Source organism: Falco naumanni, chromosome 2 (genome assembly GCF_017639655.2).
Source record: "Falco naumanni isolate bFalNau1 chromosome 2, bFalNau1.pat, whole genome shotgun sequence".
NCBI classification, from domain to species: Eukaryota; Metazoa; Chordata; class Aves; order Falconiformes; family Falconidae; genus Falco; species Falco naumanni.
Genome location: NC_054055.1, coordinates 5248377 through 5260704, shown reverse-complemented (window position 1 = coordinate 5260704; position 12328 = coordinate 5248377). Strand labels below are relative to the sequence as shown.

The 12328-nt window shown below is 46.1% G+C and overlaps 1 protein-coding gene across 5 annotated transcripts in view; it reads left to right on the top strand.

Annotated features, from left to right (window-relative positions):
• PAK1 (p21 (RAC1) activated kinase 1) overlaps positions 1-12328 on the top strand; it is a 73609-nt gene that overhangs the window by 18275 nt on the left and 43006 nt on the right. The window contains exon 1 of one of the 5 annotated variants that reach the window (XM_040584122.1): positions 8230-8310. The exons of 3 other annotated variants lie outside the window; for them this stretch is intronic. The gene's annotated coding sequence lies outside the window, so the exon portion shown is untranslated. Of the gene's footprint in view, positions 1-8229; positions 8311-9977; positions 10007-12328 lie in introns of those variants that run through there. One more of the 5 variants, XM_040584127.1, reaches the window with a different exon arrangement.

Below are 12328 nucleotides of genomic sequence, written 5' to 3'. Positions count from 1 at the left end.
AGACTCCACAACCTCTCTGGGTAATCTCTGCCAGGGTTTGGTCACCCTCACAGTAAAAAAGTGTTTCCTGATGTTCAGAGGGACCTTTCTGTGTTTCCGTTTGTGCCCCTGGCACTGGGCTCCACTGACAAGGGCCTGGCTCTGTTGGTTTTGCACCTTCCCTGCAGGTATTGATGTACATTGATGAGGTTCCCCCAAGCCTTCTCTCCTCTAGGCTGAACGGTCCCAGCTCTGTCAACTTTTCATCATAGGGAAGATGCTCCAGTCCCCTCAGCATCTTTGTGGCCCTTTGCTGGACCCTCTCCAGCCTGCCCATGTCTCTGTTGTCCCGTGCTGGGCTCCCTTGTACACAGCCCTCCAGGTGTGGCCTCACCAGTGCTGAGCAGAGTGGAAGGATCACCTCCCTTGATCTGTCACCAGGACTTTCTGCAATGCAGCACAGGATGCCATTTGCTGCAAGGACCCATTGCTGGCTCCTGTCCAGCTTGGTGTCCACCAGCACCCCTAGGTCCATTTCTGCCAAGCTGCTTTCCAGCTGTGTAACCCCCAGCATATTCAGGAGCCTGGAGGTGTACCTCCCTGGATGAAGCACTTTTCATTTCTCCTTCCTGAACTTCATGAGGTTCCTGTAGGCCCACCTGTAGTTCCCTGGGTCCTCGCTGAAGATTAGGAGTGATGCTTTCCTGCAGTCTGTGGGCACTTCTCCCAGTCCCCATGATTGATAAAAAATTATCTAGCTGGCCTCACAAAAAGACATCTGTCAGCTCCCTCAGCACTCATGGGTGCATCCCATCGGGGCCCGTGGACTTAATTCTGAGTCCCCCTTTGTAGATGTGAACAGAAGCTTCTAGAGGAGGAGTAAGGCCTTGAGAACTGAGCCAGTTCCTCAGCTCTCCCTTCTTCCCTTTTCTTCCTCCATCTATTGCCTGCTGACCTCAGCACTCAATTACTCCAAAAGACTCTACACTTGCATGACAAGGCTCCTGTGTGTTAGGCTTTAGATTTAAAGCCTATAGGTAATGTGGCTTTACAGGCAGGACACCTCTTTGGAAAGGTTCTCCTGCTGTGTGGAGCTTCTCCTGAGGCGTGGTGTTGCACGTAACACAGGTGCGTGTAGCCTGTGCAATGTGTTTGCGGTTACACTTGGCTGAGTCTGCTGCGGGGACCGACTGCACGACTTCAGCTCAGGCTGCCTTAACTCATGCTGTTTGCTTTGGAAATTACAGTTTCAATTGCTGCTGATAACCCAACTGATTGTTACGTTATACATTTAGTGCTCTTTTTTTAGTCTTTTCCTTAATTACTTCTGTAAATAATTTTAGAACACTTAGCATTAATTTTGGAGAAGCTGGCATATCAAAGACTGTAAGGCTAGCAGCAGGTGCTGTAAGTAATCACTCTTCTAAATTAAGCAACACTTACCAAGGCAGTAGGTTAGTTTCTGGGTAAACAGCCTGCATACAGATTCTTAGAATCAGCTGGATCGTGACCCAGCAAATGACTCAAGACTTTGTGTAGCTTTAATCACATGAATTGTCCCACCAAGCCTTTCATTTTTAGAGGGAACTGGGGCTGTGCTCGAGCTTCTGTTGAAATAGCGCTATCATGTTGGAATCTCTGTCACCTGGGTCTCGGCTTGTCTCTGGGGCTCAGTCTGCACTGCTATCAGAGGTGTATTTGGAGCACGGGCAGATGTGTTGAGCTGCCTGGAGCCCAGGGTACATACCTGAGTGGCTAATGTTTATGCCGAAGTCTGGGCTACCGTGGATTTCTGTAACTAGCACAAGAGCAAGCAAGGTCGTGTTGGAGAGCTTTGTGCTGTTTCCTTCTCCACCTTTGTGTGTGTGAGTGGATTTCTGCAAAAATATTTCCTCTGATATCTCTTAGTAGAATTCTCTTGGGACCTGGAAGCGGTAACGGTTGTCCTGCAGGACAGATTATGCTCAAGCGATGCTGTCATTAGCCCGTCGCTTTGGATCGTCACAGCTCCAGCCAACAGTGCTTTTGCTCGAGGCCGGGGGGTCACCTCCAGAAGTGTGGCTTGCTCTTCAGAAACTGCTCCAAGCCCATGAGGCTCCAGGGGGTCAGTGGTGTTCGTGACTTGATAATTAAATGATTTTCATCGACTCTGCAGGGCTCTAAGGAAATTGATAGAAATCTTTGTTTCCGTCACTACACAGAGCGTGACTTTGGAGCACTTTGTCTCGCTTGTGGAGTAGGAAGGTGTGGTTCATTCAGACTCAAGCTCTCTTTAAAATACATCTTCCTCCTTGAAGATCATGCTAAAAGGTAAGAGGAAGGGGGGAATTTCTACTTTCAGGGAATCCCGTGCAAAGTAGAATAGAGCAATAATAGAGCCCTTCTCTCCTTTCTTGAATCCCTGGAAGAACTTAAGAGAGTTGGAGGAAAAAACCCATAGATTTTTGGTGCTTCCATGTGACTGTAGACTGGGACCCATCCCTCCTTTGAGTTATGGTTGGTGCCTCCTGTGTCTGTGGATGCTAGTTATCAAGCTGGTGTTTGGAATCATACACCTGCTAAATAGATCTGAAGCCACTTTTCACACTCCTTAACTTGATTTTTTTGCTACGGTCAGTCATCTTCAGACAAAGAGGCTGTTGGGCTTGAAGCTCGGTGCTGGGGTACAGCCCTCTCAAGTTCAAAAATATAATAATGCAGAATGACAGGTTTTGGAAGGTTGAGCTCAGTTCTTGTGAACAGTGTTACAGAATGACATGGCTTTTGTAACTGGTTTAGGGGTCTGTAATCTCTTTAAATAAATCTTTTATCTTCTCACTTTCTGGATTAAAAGTTTGTGGATTTGTTCGCTCTGAAATCCTGGAGGCACAGTTCACATGGTAGTACAGTCCAACCAACTCAGTATTCTACTAAAGCAGATTCTTGCTCTGTAAGCAAAAATATTGTTTTCAGTCTTTGTTCTAGAGGTGGCTGCTTTGATTTAAATGAACACCTTGAACAAACCATGAGTAGGGGTTGATCCCCCAGTCACATCTATCAAGTAGCGGCAGATTCTAACCCTATGTTCAGGAAGCTTTGTCTGGTGGAGAAGGTGCTGTCGTCCAGCCTGGAGAGCCTTATGGAGTTCCCAGCTCTGTAATGGGAACAGGGTGGACAAACGACTTGGATTTTGGATAGCTCAGCCTTACTCTGATACCTGAAATCTCATGTGGTGCTGTGAGCAAAAAGTCCTCTTTAAGTGATGTTCCAGTTCCGTGGTAACTGGGACCAAAACAAGAAATAGTGAAGAGGAAATCGTACTTGCTACCTACCAGTGACTCCCCACTCTTTACAGATCTGACGGTGGATGCCTTGTGGGTTTAAAAGATGGTCCAAATGCATGTTAGTGCACGCAGATAATTTGTGTTCTCTGAGGTGCTGCGAGATGCCTGCAAGACTCGGAAACAGTCTTGCACTGGACAAGAGCTGGGTGGACAGCGATTTGGTGATGGGAGCACAGAATTGTGCTAATCTTGCGCATGTTTTCTGGGCAGCCTTTTCAGAAGGGGTCAGAATTTGACCTCTTAAATACTGTGACGTTAGAAGCAGGGAAACCTTGTTTCCCAGATGATTTGGCTCTGTGTGGGCTGCAAGAATTGAAAGCATCAAGTATCATCAAAAAGCATCAAAAATGCAGCGATCAGATATTCAGCGAATGTCTTGCAGGCTGGCTTTCTGAAGGGACTCCTGGAAGAAAAAGCAGAGGACCAAACATCCTCTGCTCCAAATTTGTGGATTTTAGGAGGGAATAGGTCATTCAAGAATACTACTTTGCATCTCTCACTGACTCTCTCTCTCTGACTGCCTTAAACTCAGTCTATCCAAATCTTTTTTCCAGGCTGGACAAAGAATCTGTAGTGCTTTCTCTTATCAAATGTAGAAGGAAAAGGAATCCTATCCCTTACCAAAGATATGGACATTGCGTTAGAGGACTTGAACATACTGATAACAAAATATTAGTTCACCAGTCTGTCCTCTGAAATAAAACGTGTCGAAAAAATTGCTGTAACATTAGACTGAAACTTGGCAATTACGTTTGTGTGGCAATTTGATTCATTCTCCTAAAATACCCCTGGACAATATCCAACTGTAGTTGTGCCCTGATCCCAGGACCACGCTGCAGATGTCCTGAATGCTCAGATGGAAGCAGCAAGCTCTGGCAGCGTGTTCCGTGTGGTTGTTAGAAAGCTTTGAAATCTGGTTTGCTCTCAGAGGGCATTCCATTTGGGAAAGAGGAACTGATGGCATCCCAGTTTTAACTCTGGAAGAGGAGGAGAAAATAAAAAGCCTCAGAGCTTTTGTCTAGCCTGTGGAGCTGGGTGTCTTGTTCTGGCTTGCCAGCCTGCCTTCTCATTCAGGGCTCTCTGAGTGGTCGGTAACCACATTCCCTCTGCGAAAATCAAACCGCTGTCGATGTGGCCTGTGAACCCTGGTCTCCCATGACCATCGTCAGTCACAGTTGTCTCCTCTCTTTGTCCTTTCACAGTCATCATTTGAAAAACTTTCCACTGCTTTTGCCTTAAAAACAACTTTTGAAGTTAAGGGTCCCTTTTGTTTTATTGCCTATAAAGCACGCATGTTAATTACGGGACAATTGCTGTGTTAGCTGAGGTACTGCAGTCTTTCTGGGGGACTAAACGCTGCTCCAAGCAGGAACAGTTCAGCTTCTCTCACTCAAACTCCCAGGGCCAGGGGTGAGGAATTCCCTAGGGTTTCTGCTCCGTGGTGACAGTGGTATCTTGTGTGGCTGCTGTTTATTATGCTGTAAGTAATAGTTTAATGGACTTGCACGCAATAAATTGCTGTTTCATGTTGGTGTGTGGTTTTCAGTAGTATGTCAGAGAATTACTTATGCCTTTTAATTTGCATCATTCAAGAAGGTAATATTTTAAGTATGTGATTGTGATATCAAGAGTTTATGAAGTGGAGGGCAGGCAGGCTTTTGCTTGCTCCAAAGATTTCCTGTCTAGAAAACATAAGTCATAAACATGACAACTATGGGATTTTTTTGGCTGCTTTTTTTCTCCCCCCCCCCCTTCATTGAGTCAGGCTTCTTGCCTTCTCCTGCGTTTAGATTGTCTTAAGAAAATGACCAGTTTCATGGTAAAACGCAAGCATACCAACTAATCCGTGGAAGTCTTCTTGTAATTTCTTTTAAATTGGAACCTGTCTGGTCTCTTCATCAGCCTGTGTGCTTAGTTTGACTCTTGCTCCAAAATGAGTCGTGTTTCAATCCCTGAAAGGCCTGCTTTCCATTGGCTACCTTTGAAACTTTTTTCTTTTCTTTAGGGTTTTTTTCTGTTGGTTGTCAGGGAGCTGCTGCGATTGCTACAGAGGCTGCACCGAATCCTTATGTATTGTGTCCCGGTTGCTGCCTTGATTTTTTTATTTTTTTCACAGGGATCTGATCTGACTTACACCATAGGTGTTGATCCTGTCATGTGCAAGCCCCTGCTGTGTCTAGGGATCCAAATAAAGGATCCGTGTAAGAACTGGATGCTGCAAACCCTGTGCTGTTGTCAGTGAAACTGGTGACTTCAGTTTGGGCAGGCGCCAGGTCCCCTGTTCAGAGCAGCAATACTGTACGAAGCCCTGGGCTTGTGGAATATGTGACCTGGCTGTTGGTTGGCTCCCTGCAGGATGGTCTGATTAGGTTGAACCTCAGGGGAAATGTTCAACTTAATTAAGGAAATAGTGACCAGATCAGAGTGTGGAACAGGGATGAGAAAGACCATCAACCAGTAGCAGACTCATTTCTTGAGCATCCCTGCCATTAGATCTGGGCGCAAAGGCACCGTGTGGACAGCAATTGGCTCTCAGACCTTGATGTGTCCTGGCTGTAAACCCATCCACCTTGCCCCAGGTCATGCTGGGGATGTCAGTAGTTATTGTAGGGCTGTTCTAGAGGTATCTGTGGGAGAAGATGGCAATTAGGGAGGTGGTGCTGGAAAGACATTCTAGAAAAGCATCTATCTGTTGTTGATGTTACTTACCTAATCACAAAAAACAGCAGCGAACCAAAGCTGGGGGATTATGCACAAGTTAAGCGACATCCTGGATGCACCTGCTTTGTAGTTTTTTTGCTTTTAAAAGTATGGTTAGTTGGGCATTGAGTAGCTTTTGGAGATGTGTTTTTAGCCACTGCTTTTAAAATCAGCATGCTAAAACCCCTGTGGAATTGTGAGAGTTATATGCATATGCAAACAGGTATTGGTTGAATTCAATAATTATAAAATATACCCTTGGAAACCTCATCTCAGATGTTGTCAGCAGGTCCTTCACATTTTGCCAATTTTCCAAAGCTGTCAGGTAGTGCTGTGTGGGAAGTGTTACGGGGCATTATGGGATAAATCCTGAAATCCTAATTCAGGCCAAACTCCCACTGTTTTCAGTGGGTGGCTTGCTGGCATTAAGGCCAAGTACCTCTTAGCTATCACAGGTGACCTTTCTATCATTTTTAAAGTCAAGGAGACTGAAAATTGATGCCTGTATCTTATAGCACAGATCAAACTGCAGGATTGCAGCCCTTAAAATTTATACATGTGCTTTGTGAACATGAAGTTAGTTAAATAAAAACATTTCCAGTAACTGTTCTTTAGATTCTCAGTAATGCTGGTGACGTGCCAGAGACCTGGAAACAGAAATGAGCTGGTGATTTAAAGCAGCATATAAAGATGACTCCCATCGTGTAGGGGAAATGCCAATGTTCTGAAAACTGTTTTTCATAAATGGAGAAAATACAACTGCTTTTATTTTAAAATGAAAACTTTAAATTCTGTCAAAATATCAGCACAAATTTATTAGATTTATTTGTTCAGATAATTGATTTTTTTTTAAAAAAATGTTTCTATGAAATGCCTGTAACTGTCAGAATATTGCTTTCCAGTAAGAGATACTGAATTGCATATATTTTAGATGTTAATAATTTGGAAGTAGGTACCTGAAGTTCCTGACTGTCACCATACAGTTGAGATCATATGTTGTTCTGGCCTCTTCTGGCTGTGCAAGAAAGAGGAAAGTGTTTGTGTTGGCAACATTCAACAAACCAAAACAATATCCCAACAGTAAAAAAAAAGAAAAAGGCCCAAAAACTTTAAAAAAAATGTTGCTGTGTAAACCTTGTCTGGCAGAAAGTCTTCCCAGCTGAAGTTAAGAGCTCCTTTCCTTCACCTCCATGGAGCACCATCATTAAAGTCTGCCTGAACCTGTCTTGGTGTCAGCCTTGAACTAAGGACTTGCTCAGCTGCGGCTGAGGCTCCGAAGCCCACGCTTTTTCTTCCTTCCCTGCTTCCTCTAAGGTGGTCTCTGCCTATCTGCACTTAAAGTTAGGGAGAGCTCTTCTGTCCCATCATCTGGGCTCCAAGGGGAAGGAAGGGTTTTGTCATCCCTCCTTGCCCCCCTTTACCCTCCCATCAGGGATTGCATACACAATTCTCTTTTTCTTTCTTTCTTTTTTTTTTTTTAAACTGGGGATGTGTTTCTTATGAACTGAAGTTGCAGAAACACCTGAAAGGGATTTTTTTTCATGATGCCTGCGCTGTAACACGTGAATTGCCTTTCCTTGAAAGAGGTAATTGACTGATTGCAGGAGGGCAAAGCAAACAAGAAGTACTCGCGCTTTCCCTGGCTCTTGTGTCTCCAAGATCATAAATGAGGTTTCTGTGAGAAGCAGAACAAGAGCTTGCATCTCTCAAGTATCAGGACTGTACTGCATATGTTAAAGCTCAAAATAAGGGTGTTCACTGAATCCCAGCTCTTCCACTGTTTTTTGGGTTTTGTTTTGCTAAAGGTTGTCACTTATCACCTCTTGTAATTTTTCTTCATCACTGAACTGGGGCCATGGAGGCTGTTTGACTAAAACCACTTGCTTCAGATAAGTTGTTTGAGTGATGTTGCATATCTCTTTCCTTTAAAGCCTCCCTGCCACTCTGTGCGGCTTGTAATTGTGAAACTGGTGAGGTTGGCAGGAGCCTCAGTGGGTAGTTTAGTCCAGCTCCCCACTTACAGTGGTGGCAGCATGTTCAGAGGCACGCCCAGTGGGGTTTTGAGCACCCCCAAGGATGGAAACTCCATGATTTTTCTGGGCAACCTGTTCTGTATGTTTGGTTCTATCCCAGGAAAAAAGTTCTTGTTTCTGTTTTTTTGTTTTGTGTTTTGTTGTCGTGTCCATCCCCCCAAATTCTTATGTTTAAGTGGAATTTCCTGTATTTCAGTTTGTGCCCGTTGCCTCTTGTCCTGTTGCTGGATACCACCAAGAGGAGCCTGCTTCCATCTTCTTTACATCTCCATCAGGTATTTATGCATATTGACAAGATCCCCCTGAGCTTTTCCTTCTGCAGGCTGAACAGTCCCAACTATCAGCCTCTCCTCATATGTCGGATGCTGCAGTCCATTAATCATCTTCGTGGACCTTTGCTGGATTCTCTCCAGTCTGTCCATGTCTCTCTTGTACTGGGGAGGCAAGCACTTGACCCAGCTCTCCAGATGTGTCTCACTAGCTCCGAGCAGAGGGAAGGATCACCTCCCTTCACTGCTGGCAGTGTCTTTCCTAATGCGGTCCAGATGCTGCCGACTTCCTCTGTGGCAAAGGCACTGTGGAGGCTCATGGTCAGTTTGATGTCCACCAGGACTCCCAGGTCTTTCTCTGCACAGCTGTTTCTCTGCCTCTTGGCTCCCATCTGTGCTGATGCCTGGGATTATTCCTCCCGAGCATCAGGGCTTTGCATTTTCCTTTATTGAACTTCACAAGGTTGGTGTTGGCCTGTTTCTCCAGCCTGTCCAATATCCCTCCGAGTGGCAGCACACCCATCTGGTCTGTTAGCCACCCCTCCCAATACTGCATCATTGTCAAGCTTCCTGAAAGTGGACTCTGTGCTATCACCCATAATCTTACCTTTACGGGGAATCCAGAGCCCTTCGTGAAGTGTTTCAACAGTTCTGGAAAGTACGTTGCTGTTCGCTGGGAAAAATCAGACAGAGACGAGGTAGCTTTCCTAGCAGTAAAAGAACATTTAATACTGTGCCTTCTAGTGAAGGAATTCATCATTATTACTTAAGACTTTAATTCCTTGGCTCTTTGATACTTCCTGCAATGCCAGCTCATGCCCTGTGCTAACACCATAGCAACCTTCTATAAGTGTCACTATATGATGTTGCTTGTTGGCCAAAAGCTGGACAAGGAATGCTTTCTAGGGTAGGATATCCACGGTGTCGGTAGGAAAAGTGCAGCAGAATGAGAAAAAAATCCTTTTGTTATTCAATAGTATTGCAGAGTGACGGTGGGTTGGGGTTTTTTCCTCCCCTAAACTGTGCCCCAGAGGAAATATGGGCATCAACTGAAATTTTCTCAATGCTTTATCTATATCCCCCTCCCCCAAAACCTCTACACCCTAGGCACACTCTAAACCTCTGGGCTAACAGATGGTGTTGAGAGGGGGAGGGAGGGGGAACAATTTGCATCTAAATAGCTGAAATAAAAAAGGGTCATGTCCCACAGACCAGCCCCACTCACCTGCTGTTTAAATCCCCCTGAGAACCAGGCAAACGCGCTTAGTTTTTTAACGTCTGTGTCAGCTGTACTTACTCTCTGAAGCATTCTGCCCTAGAAAAGCTGCAAACCCACGTATCTTGCTGGCTGGGTTGTGTTCTGGCCCCAAACCCATGAACTCTTAAGGATTTGCTTCTTTGAATGTGGTTGACAGCTGTGTCACTTTTGTTCAGCCCTCCCATCAGAGTGACTGCTGCTGTTGGCTATTGTAATTAGTGCAAGCGCTAATGGTATAGAAAAGGTCCAAACCAAATATTACCTCTTCCATCAGCTTTATACTCACATGGCTGCATGGGTCTTCGGAGGTGCTTCTTGCTGTATGGTCCTGTGGCCTCACGCCACAATATTCTGCGCTGGGTTTGTGTGTGTAGGTGAGATGAGGTTTGGCCCTAGTGACCACCAAGCTGCAGCGCGGCGGTGGTCCTGATCCTGATCCTGCAGGTGTGCGGCGGTGGTCCTGATCCTGCAGGCTTGAGGCATGGTTCGCTGTTGGGTGGTGGTGCTTAGTCCTGCCTGCAGGCAAATCTAAGTTGCTTTGGCTTTCTGACTCTGTACTGTAGATATTTGCCAGGTTAAACTAAGACCTTGCTGCTCTGTGATGATTTTCTTCTGGAGTGTAAAGATCTAAAAGCTGTTACAACTGTTGGTTCTTTTGGGGGTGGGGAGAGGAAGAGAAACATTTACCCACCATCTCTACAGATTTACGGAGGCTGCCCTGGCTCTACGCCCTGTCCTAGCAGCAAGGAGTGAGCTTTTGTCTCTTCAGACAGACTTTCTCAAAGTGTTACGCTGTGGAAAGCCTGTAATGAAGAAAACCTTCCCACTTCATCATCATCACGTGGGCTATTGACACACTGAAACCATCCTACCTGATTTCCCAGTGGTATTTGAGGGATGCAGGCAGTGGAGGAGGCAAGAGAGCTTCACAGCTGAAGTTTAGTCTTACTACTAAATTCCAGGATGAGTGAAACCTTTTTCTACCCACCAGCTCCTTGGGCTTCTACGCTCAAATGCTAAAAACAAAGAATGTGAAGATAGTCCAAGTGGTTTAGGAACTTTATTAGTTTTGTCTGTTGGCACCTTTTCCACCTCCCAATGAGCCAGAGGCATTTGGAGTTCAAGTTTTGCAGACTTGAGGGCTCAGTAGGATAAGGAGTGGTGAAGGAGAGGGCTGGGGACCCACCGCTGCCTTCTGTGTGTTGACCTGGTAGAGTAAAACTTCTGCAGAGGGGGATTTTTATTTCTGGAGTTGGAAGATCTTGAATCTCTTTTTTTCTCCAGCACAAGTCTGAAGGGAAATTGTGAGGTTAACCTTTCTGAGCTGCCCGGCCCTCTCTCCCACAAGTGTCTTGGAAGAGGAAATGGACTCAAGAAGCGGCATTGTTTACTTTTCTTGTTTAATTCCTAAGCATATGCCAATATAGTGAGTGGTAGTGGCTGAGTAACCTGTGTGCGTGAGGTCCACATGGAATTGGGCAACAACCCTGTTTATATGCCTCTGGGGAGTTGGTTTATTTATTTTTTAAATTAATATGAATTCCGGTTAGTAGAAACAAGATCTGGTGTGTGCATATGTACAGAAGTAACTAGGCAAGGCGTAATACCAAACAATACAAATTCAGAGCTGTCTATTGTGCTTTATAACTTTTTACAGCTCTTTTTTTTATATTTTTTTTAAAGTACTTCACTTGGGGATAATTATTATAGACTCCTAGGATGGTTGGGGTTGGAAGGGACCTTGCAGATCATCTGGTTCCAGTCCCCCTGCCCTGGGCAGGGCCCCCTCCCCCCAGCCCAGGCTGCTCCCAGCCCCGTCCAGCCTGGCCTTGAGCCCTGCCAGGGATGGGGCACCCACAGCTGCTCTGGGCAGCCTGGGCCAGCGCCTCGCCGCCCTCACGGGGAAGGGTTTCTTCCCAACATCTCATCTAAATCTCCCCCCTTTCAGTTTAAAGCCATTCCCCCTTGTCCTATCACTGCATGCCCTTGTAAAAAGCCCCTCTCCAGCGTCCTTGTTGGACCCTTCAGATAGGGGAAGGCTGCTCTAATGTCTCCCCAGACCCTTCTCTTCTCCAGGCTCAACAACCCCAACTCTCCCAGCCTGTCTCCATGCCAGTTGTTGTCTTCATATTTGTGCTTGGGACTGCCCCAGCCCAGGTGCAGGACCTTGCACTTGGCCTCGTTGAACTCCAAGAGGTTCACACAGGCCCACCTCTCCAACCTGTCAGTGTCCCCCTGGGCCATCCCTTCCCTCCAGCCTGCCGACCCCACCGCACAGCTCGGGGTCATCGGAAACTCACGGAGGGGGCACCAGATCCCAGCATCCATGTTGCCGACAAAGATGTTAAAACAGCACCAGTCCCAGCACTGAGCCCTGGGGAATGCCACTTGTCACTGGTCTCCACCGGTATTTTAGAAATGATTTTATAAACGGTCATATGGTGCATACGTGCTGTCTGGGAGTAAGCAAGATGAGTTACTTGGGTGGTGCAAATGATATGCACACACGTGTGTATATGTGTGTACATACACATGTACATATGTACGTGCTCTCTACTGTAGTGCACGCTCTGCCTCTGCCCTGTTCCTTCTGCCCCCTCCCCGTGGGCCCCAGTGGGGTGCTATGTGCAGGTAACTGGTGCTGGCAGCTGTGCTGGCTTGTGCTGCTGCTGTCTCCTATGGATAAAATGCTTGTTATGCAGCAGGGCCCCACCGAGCGTGTGAGAGCAAATCCAGAAATGAAAGATGTTTTTTGATTTTTTTTTT